The following is a 17,409-nucleotide window of genomic DNA, read 5'->3' on the forward strand; positions in this document are numbered from 1 at the left end:
TATCTCCATTTGGTTGAGGTCGCTGGACTTTTTCTAAGTCTCCGAAGGGCCTGAGCTCTGCATACACTTTTGGACGATTTTAGAAGTGGTTAAAACAGCATCCGGTAGGTGATTCTCAAATCAAATATTCACTTATGCTTTTCTGAAGGATCTTCAGTGTGGGGGCCCACAAGGCAGAGTTCAGAATCACAAAATTTAAATACAGTTCAGGTTATACCAAAAAAAAAAAAATTGTTTACAAGTGATAGATCTTTTTCTTAGGGGTTTCAGAGATACAATGGAACAGTACTTTCTCCCATGTTGGGGCTGTTCTGCAGTCCTTTAGTGTCCAGCACGGCATTCAATTTGTTTTCAATATGCTAATAAATTATACATAGTTCACATCCCACTTCCTTTACTTTGCTCATAAACCCCTACAGGACTATGCCAGCAGAAAGGGCAGGCTTTGCATTTCTGACCTTTCTGAGTTTAAAAAAAAAGGAAAAAGAAAATAGAAACCTGTCTTGCCGTGAAGAACAGACTTGGACTCAGTGGGAGAAGGCGACGGTGGAATGATTTGACAGAATAGCACTGAGACATGTACATTATCGTGTGTAAAACAGGTGACCAGTGTGAGCTCAATGCATGAAGCAGGGCACTCAAAGTCAGTGCTCTGGGACAACCCAGAGGGATAGGGTGGGGAGGGAGGTGGGAGAGGGGTTCAGGAATGGTGGGGAGGGGGAATACATGTATACCTGTGGGCAGTTCATGTTGATGTATGGCAGAAACCATCACAATATTGTAAAGTAATTATCCTTCAATTAAACTTAAAAATTAAATACTTAGAAGTACAAAAAAAAAAAAAAAGAAATGTCTTGCTGCTCTATAAACAAAAAAGATTTCATCTCCAGCTTTACACCAGCACCATCTTCCTTATCCAGGGCCCCCGACTCTGTCGGACAGCCCTGGTGCCTTGATACTGAGACATCGCTTCAGATAACCTGGGAAGGCTAGAAACGCTCCCCGTTCTCCTTCTGCCTGGGCTGTTACACAAGCCCTCGTGCTTCCTGGAGATGTCAGAGCCCCAGCCGGTGTGAAATGGTGATGCTGTCAGTCAGCAGGCAAATTTTCTGCTTCTGAAAAGCGCTCTCTCTCGGAGCTTCCTCCGTGCAGCACTTCCAGCTGCCTTGGAGCACCGTGTCAGAGCATGAAAATAGCTCCAGCCTGATGACTTCACTAGTTCTCACAAACCGGCCAGTTGGCGGAACTCGCCTGCAGTCTGCTTCTGAAGTGAAGGCAGTGTTCCTTTCCCCAGCGCCCCCTAATATGAATATTCGGTTTCATTTTGACTGTGGAAGAAGTCTCTTTGCTGAGGTTAGAGTCAGACCTTAACACCAAAATTTCCAAATGCTGTGGGGAGGCCTGGATGAAAAGAGCTACTAAAAACTGACAGCCAAAATGAAACAACCTGGAGGCTAGATTAGTATTTTTCAGGCTCAACTTTAAGGACATCAAAACTGCTTGGGAAATCAAGCTTATATTACATAACACGTTCTCATTTCATTCATTTTTAGGGCCAGGTAGCTTCCTGAAGAACATGTGTGATAACCAATAATCACCCACTTTTAAAGCCCCATTTCTCATGTTTACTTGTTTTCTACAAATAAGAAGGCTGACAAGGTATCAAAGGAAGAATTAATCACCACTACACCTAATCAACCAAAGCTGACTAAGGTCCTCTACAAGGCATTTTCTGCCACCACGGCAAGCTTCAGCGATGAATGCTCCAACGGATTTCAAATAAAAAACAAAAAGCTCAAGGTATTTCATGCAGTGGAAAAGGTGATCTTTTGTATTCAATTACCAAATTTTCTTTTAATGTTTATCATGTTCCCTTATAGGGCTTTTTTACTTCCCTTTTCAGTAAATACAGGCTAGTAAGAGACTATTCTAGAAGGAAAGCAGGAGCCGCTCACATCCCAGTATCATAACTCAGTGCTAGGTCTGCACTCACTCTGATTCTAAAACAGAGCATTTAGATTAACTGCTTCAGTGCCCTGTGGACACAAGATTTATGCCCAGAGGAAGAGCCCCCATATGACTCTATGGATACCAAGCTAATGAAATCATGTGGTTCACTGATTTAAGATGGTTCCTCTAAAAGGGGTGCAGGAACTCGCTCCAAAAAGACAGAAAAGCACTAACACTCTACTCCCACTGCCCCTCAATTCCTCTCCCCTCTGTCAGTCACCAGCAGCATCTCAAAAGCACTGCCATCTTGCAGCCATGACGACCTGACACCTCTCCACCAGCTCCAACCAGAACATCACAAAGGAGTCCTCAGAAAACACATGGGCACACAGGTGACAGTGAATTATTAAAACGCGCTCTATTGTAGGATCATTTGTTCATTCTATAAAGTTCATTCTATAAATACATGCCGAGTATGTAGCGAGTGGCAAGTATTATCTATGCACTGTCTACAAAGATGAATACTGCCTTCAAGGCTTTCACTCTCTCAGTCACTTTAGTTAGGTATTATAGAGCCAGGTGGCCTGAACAAGATGAGACAGACTGCTGCAAGGTTTTCCTTCTGTTAATGCAAAGATTTAGAAAACTTGCTGTGTTTTCTTAATAGTATACCCAAAGAAGTGTTGAATTCCCTTAATTATTAAAAAAAAAAAAAAAAAACAACACCACACAGGGGTCATTTGGGGCATACTTCAGGAGAATAACCATGAAATTAAAGAGTTACGTCTCTCTCCCACAGAAGCTAATAAACAAAGATATAACAAGAGATTCTAAATGCAGAACAGTCAGTTATAAATGTCATTACAGACAGAATAACTCACACAGTGATGGAACAGGCTAAGTAGTTTCAGATGGTGACTGCACTAACCACCAAATTTTAGAATCATAAAGGACTGTAGTTAGATCTAGTAAAAGTCTCATATTTTACTAGTGGTGCCTAGAAAAGTTACGTGATTTATACAAAGTCATGGAGGTGTTATCATTTTGGAATCAATATGCTTTATTTATCCTGTATTTTCCCAATTATACTACTCTGTTTCTCTCTCACACACACAGAGACACACACAGTCACCTTATACTACGTGTCTGAAACATATACAAACATACATATGCACACATGCTTGCTTGCCCCCAGTTCTTATACACACACAAACTATATTACTCTGATTCAGACACTCCACTGTGCTGAATTCATATATACATACACACATACATTACACTGCTCTGACACACACTTACTTGCATACACAAATATATACATGTGTGTGTCATCACACTACTGGTTCAGTTTGTTCTTACAACTTACTCATATATGCATCATACTACTTTGTGCCATAAACCCACACACACCCCTTATATTACTACTACTGTGTATGTGATCTATAGTCACACACTTCATACTGGCATATATACATACTAATAAAATTTAAAACAGTAAATCACCTTCATGTTCAAAATACTATTTTTCAGTGTGAGAAATTCAAATGTTAAACAGACACTCATGTAACTACTTCAACGTTGTGTGTGTCAGTCGCTCAGTTATGTCCAACTCTTTGCAACCCCATGGACTGTAGCCCACCAGGTTCCTCTGTCCATGGAATTCTCTAGGCAAGAGCACTGGAGTGGGTTGCCATTCTCTTCTCCAGGGGATCTTCCCGACCCAGGGATCAAACCTGGGTCTACCACACTACAGGCAGATTCTTTACCATCTGAGCCACCAGGGAAGCCCGTGTACCTCATACAAGTTCCTAACTTGAGAGGAAGAGACATGCGTAGGTAAATACAATGCTGTGGAAATCCCCTGAGCCCATGCGTATCCACTTGCATCCATTCGAATCCATTTTGCTCCTTGGCTCGAGAATGAGGATATTAGCATTGTTTCTGCTGTACTGTTTTCCATCATACTGGGTAAAGAATGGATGCAGAGCAACCAGCAACAGAGAATAGTATTATATGCCCCTGCTTCAAGACAAGTTGCCAGTTTCTAAGCAATAAAGCAGTGTTAGAAGTGATGTGGAGAAAGTATATGAGCAACATGGCTTAGGACCCCAGCTACAGAGTGCGACCTGAAGGAACATTCTCTCTTCTACTCAAGGGCTGACAGCCTGGAGAGCTCTGAGTGATGCCTCCAGATATGCAGAATTAGGATTCTTTCTTACAGGAGTTATAACCAGCAATGATGAGGCCTTCTCAGGGACTTTAGGAAAAGAGGACGTGACCAAGCAAGAGACAAAAATAGAGAAGACTCTTCACGGTAACCAGTAGATGGAATAACTCATCGGCACATATAAGATGTCCCTGGGCACCCAGACACAGAAGGATTAAGGTAGCCTTTAAAGGAGGCTGGGGGTGAGTTGTAGAGACATGGACAGACCTAGAGACTGCCATACAGAATGAAGTGAGTCAGAAAGAGAAAAACAAGTATCGTTTATTAACGCATATATGTGGAACCTAGAAAATGATACAGATGATCTCATTTGCCAAACAGAACTATGGACACAGAATCAGAGAACAAATTTATGGACACCAAGAAGAGAGAAGGAAGGGTGGGATGAATTGGGGGGAATGGGATTAACATACATACATTCTTATGTATAAAACAGAAAACTAATGAGAATCTACTGTATAGCACAGGGAACACTAGCCATTGTTCAGTGGTGACCGAAGTGGGAAGGAAATCCAACAGAGAGGAGATATATGCATACATACAGCTGATTCACTCTGCGGCACAGCAGAAAGTAACACCACACTGAAAAGCAACTATACTCCAATGTGAAAACTAATTTTAAAAAAGGAGGTTCAAAGTCCTGCAGGAGCAGGTAGGGGCATCACAGGAAATGTGAATTCTGTGTCCATTCCTATCCACAGACGAGCAAGGCCAGTAGATGCAGAGATGATACTGAGAAAGCGAAAGAGAAGTGGAAATGGAGACGCCTGTGTTTGTGGGTTTCAGAGTGTCCTCTATTATTCTCAAGATGTCTATTGAAGCAGATGGTGAATATTTGGAACACTTGCTTTCTTAAGGTACTTGCTCTAATAGTCTAATAGTCTAGCATGCTTTTCTTTATCCATAAATAACTGTCTTTTATTATGAAATATAGCCACTTCCAACTCATATACACTGTATACTGAAAAAGCCTGTATACTCAACTATGAGGCACTGTTTTTATGATCCTTTATATAGCAGCCTCAGAGTTTTAAATAAGATGATAGTGAAAAGAAAACACCAAGAATAATAGTAATGTAATATGAGTATATTTCTCTGGCTGTCGGATCAAAGAGTTTTCACCTAACATTGAAAAATCAAAGACCAGGAAAGTGCTGCTAAAACTAACAAGAGATTATCACACTAAGCAAAGTCGGTCAGAAAGAGAAAGACAAATATTGTATGAAATCACTTATATGTGAAATGTAAAATGTGACACAAATGAACTTATCTACAAAACAGAAACAGACTCATAGACATAGAAAACAATTTGTGGTTGTCAAGGGGGAGAAGGGTACGGGAGGGCAGGATTAGGAGTTTGGAATTAACAGTTTGCAAAACAGTATATATAGGATGGATAAACTGAACAAAGTTCTACTGCACAGGAGAATGCCCTAAGATAAACCATATTGGGAAAGAATATGCATATATATGTAAACCATATCACTTTCACTATAACACAGAAATTAACACAGTATCAGAAATCAACTGTACTTCAATAAAATTTTTTTTAAAAGACAGCACCATCACTCCAAATTTGGAATACAGCAATAACATGTCACTAGCCAACTCTTAAAAAAATGGGGCATTATTCCTAAAAAGGAAACACACAGCTTAAAGAAAATAAACCTAGGTACTTTGAAGACCATTTTAAAGACCTTATCCATAGCTCAAGATAAACATTTGCCAGGGATTCAAACAATTAGGTCCTGGGTAGAGGTTTAGAGGAAACAGGATCGGAGAGGACACATACAGCTAACTGCTTATCAAAAACCGAAATGAGAGTCCTATCAAGGAGTACAAGGAAACCCTCAAAGATTAGTAGGTCAAGGACAAACTACTAATCAGGCCTGCCAAGAAAAAATTTGACAGTAACCTTACAAAAGTCCTCCAAAGCCAATTTAAAAAAAAAAAAAAAAAAAATTTGCTTAAAAAGATAAAACTTCTGGAAGCAAAGTAAGATTTTCTGCAAAGCATGCAGCAATGTACTATAGCATGAGAGAGGCAGAAAGAAACTGAATAACTGTTTCCTTGGTCTTTATCCGTTAAAGTATTAAGAGTATTGCAAATACCAATTCTGAAACAGAGAGACTGCAGGACCTAAATCAAAGACTGACAGAGTCGTTTAAAGGCAGGTCTAAATCTAATTGTTAAATAAGATGTAACAAAAATTCAACTGACATTATCATACAGTTAAAGATTCAAAGTGGAATTTGAGAACTGTTGGCTCAAATATAAAATTCTAGTTACGGGCCTTCCCTGGTGGCTTAGATGGTAAAGAACCTGCCTCCAATTTAGGAGACCTGGGTTTGATCCCTGGGTCAGGAAGATCCCCCGGAGAAGGGAATGGCTACCCACTCCAATATTCTTGTCTGGAGAATTCCATGGACAGAGAAGCCTGGTGGGCTACAGCCCATGGCATCCCAAAGAGTCAGACACAACTGAGTGACTAACAGTGAACTGAACTGAATGACCTATAGGAGAATAAAATACAAAAAAGAGAGAGGATACATGCATAAGTGAATCACTTGCTATACAGCAGAAAACACATTATAACCCAACTATATTCCAATTAAAAAATTAAGTTAAAAAAATTATCATTACAACCAACCACTGTGCAGAGGATGCAGTTGCTAATGAGAATGCCCAAGAAGAAATTTTCAAAATGAAGGAGTTTCAAGTAGTGAAGAAAACAACATGTTGAGAGACAAAAACAAACAGAAATTGATGACAGAGTATTGCTGGGCACTCATTCTACTGCAGACCTATCAACAGACTGGAGCAAACCAAAGATCAGTTTTAAAAATTCCATTTTACTGTGATTAAAGCAGGAGACAAATGACAGACAAACAGATAAACAAACGTGAGGATGTCCAGAAGACAGGTGCTTCCGAGTGGTCTTATTTAACACTTTTTAAATGATGTTGAGGACAGAGTGCACAGGAAAGCAGGCACATTTCTAACCAGCCCTTTTAATTACCAAAATGCCAAGGAACCGAGATAACCATCTTTTCAGCATCAGACAAACATGGTAGAAGGCTTTAAACCAACTTCCACTTAACCAACTATCCAGATGGACCAATGAGCCCCACTCCCCTTGTATAATAAGTCATACTAACTGATGCACCAGGGATGTTCCCCACCAGCAGTCTCCTTTTGGAGCAGAGCAAGTTTCTCTGCTATCAGCTAAGCATATTTGTAGTAAGAGTAGTTTTGACCCTAAACCTGTTTATGCAGTTATATTTTAATAATGTGATTTTTATTCAGTGATGTATCAAAGAAGTGAAATTGGAGCAGGAAAAGAAAATGTTCATTTTCTATGAAAAATACATTGCATGTTTTCAAGATTTTCAAAGCTTAGTCCATAATAAAGTAATAATTTCTAAAGCTGCCAGTGAATAAGGCATGGACATCATAACTGTACAATGGGAAAATATGTTTCAAAGGCTTTTAATTTCACTTTAAAAAGAAACAAATTGGAAATAACATACAATTCACTATTGGTTTTGGTAAGAAAGATTAATAATCCCATTTGTGGGTTCACAGTGAAAGAAAACATCTTGGTCTTACAAAAGGTCTGTAATAGAAAAAAATAAAAAGTTCTATGCCTAAAATATTCTAGATATCTATACCTCATGTTTATGTCTATTTTACTAACTTTTCTGACTTACTGATCAACTATTGACTGTTACCTCTTTTGTGAAGAAAGTCTTACTGTTCTTACTTCTTTTGTGAAGAAAGTCCACTATGTACCAGGCAGTAAAATAGAGACTGTGAATACAAGGAAGGTTTTAGCCCTCCAGTGAATCACAGTTTAATGGGGTAGATGGATGTGCTGACAGAAGCAGCTACCCGATATACTGTGCTGAGGTGCTCACTTGTGTCTGACTCTTTGCGACCCCATGGTCTGTGGCCCGCCAGGCTCCTCCGTCCATGGGGATTCTCCAGGCAAGAACACTGGAGTGGACTGCCATGCCCTCCTCCAGGGGATCTTCCCAACCCAGAAATCGAACCGGGGTTTCCTGCACGGCTAGGCGTCACACTGAGTGTCGTAAATAAACATGAAGGGTCAAAACGAAAAAAAACTAACTCAGTCTAGAGAACAGGAGGCTGAGTTGATAGGGTCAGTAAGGCTACAGTAAGGCTAAAGCGTGATTTCAGGTGTTGGGTGCTGGTTAGGAAGGCACAGTACGACACGGCCCATGTGACGAAGCAGAGCCACACTAGGAAACACCAGAGGAACAGACGCCAGAACTTCCCGAACTGTGGGAGGACTGGAGAGGGAGAACGAGAGGCCTTGTCACGAGGGACTAAGTTACTGAAGTGTCAGACCATCAACTGTGGGGAATCGTTACATGTAAAACTAAGGAATGACACCATCACACTCGTATATTAGCAAAGGATCTTTCCAGTTAAGCAAATGAATGGAGATAATACAGAAAGGAAAAAGACCAGTGATGACACGAGGTTATAAAAACAGTCTACTAAAAATCATAAAATAACAGAAGAACAATATTGAGGAGATAAAATCAGCCTGACATGGTGACTGATGAGAGACGACAGTGGTGAGTCAAGGGTAGTTCCCAGGTTTAGGGATGTAGCACCTGGTGGTCAAAGATTCCTTAATAAAAACTGGAATTTGCAAAGCAAAAATAGACACAGACAGAGATCGAACATATGAATACAGTGAGTGGGGGGAGGGAGAAGGAGGAGGGGTGATTTAGGAGATTGGGGTGGACATGTATACACTGTTGATACTGTACATAAAGCCGGGAACTAATGAGAACCTACTGTTAGCACAGGGAACTCAGTGCTCTGTGGGGACCTAAATGGGAAGGAAATCCAGAAAAGATGGGATATGTGTGTACATATTGCTGAGTCACTCTGCTCTACAGTAGCAACTAACAGAATATTGTAAGACAACTATACTCCAACACAAAATTAATTTTTAAAAATAAGTTAAAAAAGAAAAACAGGAAATGCAGGATTAAAAAAAAAAGAATACAACTATGGACACATGGTAAGTCTGAAATGCCACTATACCATCAAAAGGAGATATTCTAGCTTCGTAGCAGGTGTAACAGCTCAGGACCTTGAGTTGGAGTTGTAAGATCAAGAAGTGCAAAAGAGCTCTTTAAGAAACATTCCTTCAAACGAAGTGAAAAAGCAAGTGAAGGCACTTCTCAGAGAATGGAAAAACATAAAGGAAGCAGTTGGCATCCTTAAGATGATATAACCTTAAAGATTTTCACAGACAGAGGAGGTGATGAAAAGAGTCACGGGAGACACAGAGGGGGCACCAATTGAGAAAAGCCAGAAGGACACAGATTCTAAGACGCCAACGTCAGGACAGCCCCAGTTCATATAAGTCACCTGTCTCAGAGGGGAGAGAAGGAATGGTGAGAGAATTAGGCTGTGATAAGACCATAAACTGGTCAAGTGAGAAGCTGAGAAGTTGTTGACACAGAGACCTACTGTCTTGGTGACACAAACATTAATCCATGAGGGTGAGTATGGCATTTATTTGGGGAAAAGGAATGAGAAAGGAAGGCAATGCAGTTTTAAACTCCCCTTGTGTGCAATGCTAGGGCCTACTGAGACGCTGGAAGTGGGTTTGTAAAATTTCCCTGATAAATCACTTTGTGAGAACAAAAAATCAGTTTCAGGTGTTTACGGAATCATGGGTGGTAAGTTATAAATAAACGTAGGAAATGTGTGCCAAGGCACAATGAATAACTCATAGACGATCTCTCTCTAGGGACACTCTTAACTCACAGAAACACATTTTAAAAATGTAAACATTACCAAATAGAACTAAAAATAAAGCAGATATTACCTTTGCAGAGTTGTGATGCTCTTCACAGTATTAACCACCACACCTTATTAAATATTGCACGTTAAAAACAATATCTACTTAAACTGAACGCTCATGAGAATGTGAGAGAGCCATAGAGAATAATATGGTGTCTTGGCCTAGAAACAGAAGCCAAATAATCTAGAGAGTCGTACCTGTCATGGATGCTCTAACACGACCTGTCTACCTAATCCTGGCCTCAGTATACTCGGGAATATCTCATTAAAACCTGAGAGAAATATGCATAAGATTTAGGAAATGAAAAGTCACCATTTTGTAAGTCAGGTAGTAAATCTACATAAAATAATTCCTTAATCTGTGAGACAAAGTTATTTTTAAGTTACAAAAATTAATAGAAAACTAAAATTAATTCAACAGAAATAAGTAGTAACATAAAGAAGCTAAATTGTCAGTGGATTATTTTATGGGGCAAGCACATTATGGCATTACAAGAAAACAACACCTTCCTTGACTGGCCACAAATTTGACCCTATATGGTGATTTTTCTTATTTTAAATAAATGCTGATGGAAAAGTATGAGAAATTCTACATGTATAAACAGAAAAATGTAAAATGCAATATAATCTAATAACATTTCTTAAATCTTCTTTTCCCCTGGAACAAGAACGCAGTATCTCATTGACACTTAGATTACAAAAGTACAGAAAGCAGGGGCAGTATTTAAAACTCATTATTGTTATTCAGTAGCTAAGTTATGTCCAACTCTTTCAGACCCCCCCATATTGAAGCATGCCAGGCTTCCCTGTCATCCACTATTTCCTGGAGTTCGCTCACTGCTGTCCATCAAGTCAGTGATGCCATCCAACCATCTCATCCCCTGTCATCCCCTTATCCTCCCGCCCTCAATCTTTCTCAGCATCAGGGTCTCTTCCAATGAGTCCAACTCTTCGCATCAAGTAGTTAAAGTATTGGACCTTCAGCATCAGTCCTTCTAACAAATATTCAGGGTTAATTTCCTTTAGGATTAACTGGTTTGAGCACCTTGCTATCCAAAGGGGTCTTCTCTAGTAACTCAACTGGTAAAGAATCTGCCTGCAATGCAGGAGACCCCAGTTCAATTTCTGGGTTGGGAAGATCCCCTGGAGAAGGGATAGGCTACCCACTCCAGTATTCTTGGGCTTCCCTATGGTTCAGCTGGTCAAGAATCCGCCTGCATGTGGGAAACCTGGGTTCTATCCCTAGGTTGGGAAAATCTCCTGGAGAAGGGCAAGGTTACCCACTCCAGTGTTTCTGAAAGCCATAAATTTTTTGGCACTCAGCCTTCTTTATGGTCCAGCTCTTCACATCCACACATGACTACTGAAAAAACCACAGCATTGACTCTATGGACCTTTGTTGGCAAAATGATGTCTCTGCTTTTTAATATGCTCTCTAGGTTAGTCATAGCTTTCCTTCCAAGGAGCAAGCATCTTTTAATTTCATGGCTGCAGTAACAGTCTGCAGTGGTTTTGGAGCCCAAGAAAATAAAATCTGCCACCGTTTCCACTTTTTCCCCATCTATTTGCCATGAAGTGATGGGACTGGATGCCATGGTCTTAATTTTTGGAATGTTGAGTTTTGAGCCAGCTTTTTCACTCTCCTTTCACCCTCATCAACGAATTCTGTAGTTGCTTATGGTTTTCTGCCATTAGGGTAGTATCATCTGCATATCTGAAGTTGCTGGGTATTTCTTCTGGCAACCTTGATTAGACCTTGTGATTCACTCAGTCTGGCATTTCACATGATGTACTCTGCATATAAGTTAAATAAGCAGGGTGACAATATACTGCCATGACGAACTTCTTTCCCAATTTTGAACCAGTCTGTTGTTTCATGTCCAGTGCTAACTGCTGCTTCTTCTCCTGCATACAGGTTTCTCAGCAGACAGGTGAGGTAGTCTGGTATTCTCATCTCTTTAAGAATTTCCCACAGTTTTTTGTGATCCACAAAGGCTTTAGTGTAGTCAATGAAGCAGAAATAGATGCTTTTCTGGAATTCCTTGCTTTTTCTATGATCTAACAGATGTTGGCAATTTGATCTCTGGTTTCTCTGCCTTTTCTAAATCCAGCTTGCACATCCCGAAGTTTTTGGTTCAGGTATTGTTGAAGCCAGCCTTAAAAGCTTTTGAGCATTACCTTGCTAGCATGTGAAAAGAGCACAATTGTACAATAGTTTGAACATTCTTTGGCATTGCCTTTCTTCGGGATTGAATGAAAACTTATCTTTTCCAGTCCTGTGGCCACTGCTGAGTTTTCCAAATTTGCTACTGACTAAAGCACTTTAACAGCATCATCTTTTAGAACTTGAAAGAGCTCAGCTGGAATTCCATCACCTCTACTAGCTTTGTTTGTAGTAATATATCCTAAGGCCCACTTGACTTCACACTCTAGGATGTCTGGCTCCTCCTTATGAACCCTTAAGTTCTTGCTAAAAAAATTTTTACCTTGAAATGCAAGTGTATCTGGAAATAAAACAGATGAAAGCAGATCTATGCCACTTACTTTGTCCCCCAAATTATATTTTACCTTTATTATTTTACCTTTATTATTACTTAACTCTTTGCATAGTATCATGCATTTCTTTTCCACTGTGAGTACTAATAGAGTGTCTGGTATATGAGAGTACTCCCTAAAAAAAAAAAGACTGAAAGTATGATTTTCATATAAAGTAATGAAAGAATGCTTCTTATTTTTTTAAAATGCATGAATGGATTCTTGCCTAACTCCTAATTTCTACCATTTCAGAGATCTTTATAGAAGAAATATAAATTATGTAGACAATCACCTTAATTATCTGCAAGAAAATAAGTCAATCATATGAGAAAATAGCACACCATAATATAATGTAAGCTACAATGTTTTAAATATTCTTAAATTAACCAGCATGTGTGTCATGCACTTCTCTGGCGTTACTAACAATTATCTAGCTGATACAACCATGGTATTTACTGATTATCAACTGATTACTCCTATTTTTTTTTTTTTTTTTTGTAATATAGCGTTTCCTTGTTTTTCCAGTTGCTTTTTACTTACAGATGCCAATCTTATGACTTGAAAATAGGAGATTTTTAAAAGGAGTCAATTACCATGGATTGGGGGTAGAGGACTCGTGTTACAGGCAGTCAAGTTGACCTCTGCACTTCCGCAAACCTTTCTGAGACTTTTTTGAGGAATAGGAAGTTCCAGATCCTGCTCAGCATTGCTTAAGGAAATGCTTTGTTCAGGCTGATTTTTAGAGAAAACACTCAATAAGTATGCTTGTTCCTCTGAATTCAGCTGCACCAGCTGCTGACTCAATGACACTGAAATTAGGAAGCTTTGTTCAAATAGCGGCCACACAGAAGCTCCTTTGGTATATGTCTAGCTCCCCAACAAACAAAAGTCTTCAAAATGCACATGCCCATCCACACCTGTCCAGAGAATAAACTCTTTGCAAAACAAAATAAACAAGCCAAACAGCCCAAAAAGAAAGTGTAAAAGTTGAGGGGGCGGGGGGAACACAGTGTGAGGGAAAATCTCGACAACTAAACATCATTTCATTTATAAAGTAAAAGCAGAATGCATTTCTTCAAATATTTTCCTAAAAGCATGCATGGCAGGCTGCAACTTTAGATATCATTATTCACTATTGCATATATAAATTTAATAATGCCAAAAATGGGAGCAAAAATTCAACCAGGAGGAATGCCTTGTTAAACTTTGAAATTTTTCTTTCTTGCCCCACGTGACAAACCCATCACAAGCACCACAGCAAGATACAAAAGCCAGCAACACACACCCACTTACTCTTATTCATTAGGTATTTTCTATATGCTGAAAGGCTGGAAACGCTAAAATTAACTGAGTTTTTGTATTGCTGTTGTTGTTTTGTTTGTTTGTTTTACAGCAGTGATTGTTGTTGGTTAGTCACTAAGTCATGTCCAACTCTTTGCGACCCATGGGCTGTAGCCCGCCAGGCTCCTCTGTCCATGGGATTCTCCAGGCAAGAATACTGGAGTGGGTTGCCATTTCCTTCTGCAGGAGATCTTCCCAACCCAGGGACTGAACCCACATCTCCTGCATTTCAGGCAGGTTCTTCACCTGGGCCACCTGGGAAGCACTCTGCTACCATTTTCTCACTCTTAAATACATGTTTAAGGGTATGTGCGAGTGCGCGTGCATACATGCAACACAGCCTGGGCTCACATGCACACACAGGGAACTTTATTATTTTGTACAAAGCACTCTTTTTTTTCCATAAGTAAAGTCAACTCTAAATTAGCCTAGCAACTGTAGGGAATCACAGGAGAGATGATCAACCCAGTAAGCATGTATTAACTACTACAGAAACAGACCATGCCTCCCCTTTTCCTGCTCTCAGGAAGGAATGCACCACGGGGCTGAGTGCAAGGCTGGCTTCTCAGACCAAGTCCTTTAGAGACACACACCTCTCATTTTCGGCTCCACCTTCCTCATCTGTCATCTGACTTGACGTTGAGAAAACCCAAAACTCAGTTGCCGGTAGGACCCAGGTATTTGTGATACATGGAGAAGTGAGACCTCAATCACCGGTCCTAACCAACTCTATCCTGATGACTCGAGCCTGGCTAGATTTTGGGGTGTCCCTGAGCAGTGAAATGAGGAAATGACAAACAATGCTTGGAATGTTCCTGGATATCAAAAAGGCATAATTTCCACAAAGGATCTGAGGCACTGCATAGCAGTATGCCAAGAGGGCTCAGCTGTGATTCTATTCAATTCAACAAATATTTATTATGCATCTTTTGCCAACTCAAATGTAAGAAGGACTCCAAATTGTATTTATATCCTCAGGGTATAAAAGAGTGCTGGAACAGACAGTAGGCACTTAATAAATGTCGAAGGAAAGAAGGAAGGGACTTCCACAGAGCAGACATCTGCTAAGTACGGAGGATATGAGCTTCAAAGGTGTTGCCCAGTGATTTAATCAGGGTCCCCCTCCAACTTTTTAATCTAGCCTTGATTGAATCAGTTCTTTTTCTTAGCCTTCAGACAGACAGACAAAAGGGAAATTGTTTTTTAAAAATGTTTTTGACAGCATGAGTCTAAAATAGGTTTTAATCTTGGCCACACATGAAAATCTCATAGGAAACTTAAAATTTGCCACCTGGGTACCATACCAAAATTAAATTATCAATTAAATTACAATATGTGAGGAATAAACGTACTAGTACTTTTTACACTCATGTGATTCTAAGCTGTATTCATTATTGAGAACTACTGCCTAATAAATAATGCTACATAAGGTTTTCTGCTTGGGGACCCAATGGGAATGATAAACTAAAACAGTAATCTAATCATGTGTATGTTTATAGCTCCTACAGTAAAATATGAAAGGTATTTGTTTAAGCAAACATTGTTCATTTCACCTTCCTGACCAAAACCTTACAAAAACAGGAATAGAGAACCTTAAGTCAGCGAAATAACAAAAAAAAAAAAAAAAAACTTTTTTTAAAGGCTGGGCATAAAGTTTTTCAGCTCAGCACACTGGCAAAAAATTTCTCTAAATAGCTGAGAAATAATTACCATATAATTAAAGGATTTCAAACATATGATTCTGACATTAATTTAAAAATTACTTTTTACGTATACTTTTTTTTAAAAGCAGCGCTATTCATAACAGCCAAACACTGAAAACCATCCGTATGTCCCTGAACACTTCTACTTTTAAAAGTAGGTTTTCTATGTTCTAAAATTAATTGTGGTTATTGTTGCACAACTCTGAATATGCTAAATACCACCAAGTTGTATACTTTAAATAGGTGAATTATACGGTATGTGAATTCCATCTCAATAAATCTGCTTTTAAAAAAGAGAAAAAAGTTGGTTTATTTTCTCAGTTATATTAAAAATGAGTTTTTTCATAGTTTTACATAGACTTTGGGTGTTATACAAAGTATTAGTATAAATCTTATTTTCTTTTTTCATATTCTCCTAAAATCAAAGGTACATTCCATACTGAAAGAATTCTGGCTTCAACAGCTTTTAAAAATCAGAGCCTAGAGCAAAAAAAATTTTAACTCAAAGTTAACGCTGCAACACTGAAATTAATGATATCATAACTGGGGGCCAGGGAGTGAAATGTAATGAAGTTATTAGTGAATCACTAAGTGTGATGTTTGCAAATGAAACAGGCCTAAACATCAGAAGGCTCAAATCCTAGCTCTGACTAGGATGAGTTTTCTGAGACAAATTACTCAAAATTTCCTTAAAAATTGTAAGTCAGAAACTCCTTGTAAGAATAAGCTAAAAAGCAATATTTAAGAAACCATATGAAAATTGTTTGGTGCTAGAAAAAACAGTGTTGACATGATTTTGGCTTTCTTACAAAAAAAGAGAGAGGACAGAGTTGAGAGAAAGACTATGACTTTCTCCAAGAATCTCTCCAACTTTGTTCTCCACCCACTTTTTCTTGTAGCATCATTTAAACTGCCTAAGTTTTTCTTGCCTATGTAACTTCTCATCTCTAAAAGAGAGACATACATCTTTTAAGCAGTTATTGAGCTATAAAGTCCTCTACTCTGAAAATAAATGCAGCTGGTGAAACAAACTGGGGACTCGCTTCCTTAGCTGCCTTTTGGAGCCGGGACAATACTGTGTACTTTTATAATAGTGCAATTATATACTGCAAGTGGGTTCTGTGTGTTTGTTCTGTGGTTTTCTGACAAGAGTCCAGACAGCTAGGGGAAAGGGGAAGAGCTAAAAGGAACGATACTGAAGGACAGAGGAGTTACGATAACCAGAAGGGCAGACTGTCACAGCAGTTCTTATCAGGAAGGGCCCATCTTTACGGTAAAGGAATAAGTCCAAAATTCCATGCACAGAATCCTAACTTTTTACAAGAATTAGTCTTCTCTTTCAGAAGTCCCACCACAGTGAAGCTCTGCAAATGAATTGCTCCCATTCCAAAACAAAAAAAGTTACACTTATCTCCAACACATGTAATTGGTATCCCCCAAAGATAAAAGCCATATTGTTAAAAAGGCTTTCTCATTGAGAATTAGAAAACACAAATATATGGAAATGTTTTTAAAACTTTTGCAAACATTACTGAAAACCATTATAAAGCATAATTATAAATGGTCATAAATGTAATTCTATTATTTAATTGAATCATCAACTCTTCTATAAGGATAAATTATTTCTTGTATTAAATTTCCCTCACTGTGTGATGATATGGAAATACACATACCCAAACATGTGTAAGCTGCTCTCCTGTAATTAATGATGCACTTTTATTCTCTATTATTGTATGGAAAACATTCTGACACAAAATAAATGAAGCATAATCATTCAGAGTAATGATTCGCATGTACTGATTA

The 17,409-nt window shown here is 39.0% G+C and overlaps 1 protein-coding gene across 6 annotated transcripts in view; it reads right to left on the reverse strand.

Annotated features, from left to right (window-relative positions):
• KLF12 (KLF transcription factor 12) overlaps positions 1 to 17,409 on the reverse strand; it is a 657,687-nt gene that overhangs the window by 433,052 nt on the left and 207,226 nt on the right. The gene's annotated exons all lie outside the window — the stretch shown is intronic.

This window comes from Dama dama, chromosome 30 (assembly GCF_033118175.1).
Source record: "Dama dama isolate Ldn47 chromosome 30, ASM3311817v1, whole genome shotgun sequence".
Classification (NCBI taxonomy): Eukaryota; Metazoa; Chordata; class Mammalia; order Artiodactyla; family Cervidae; genus Dama; species Dama dama.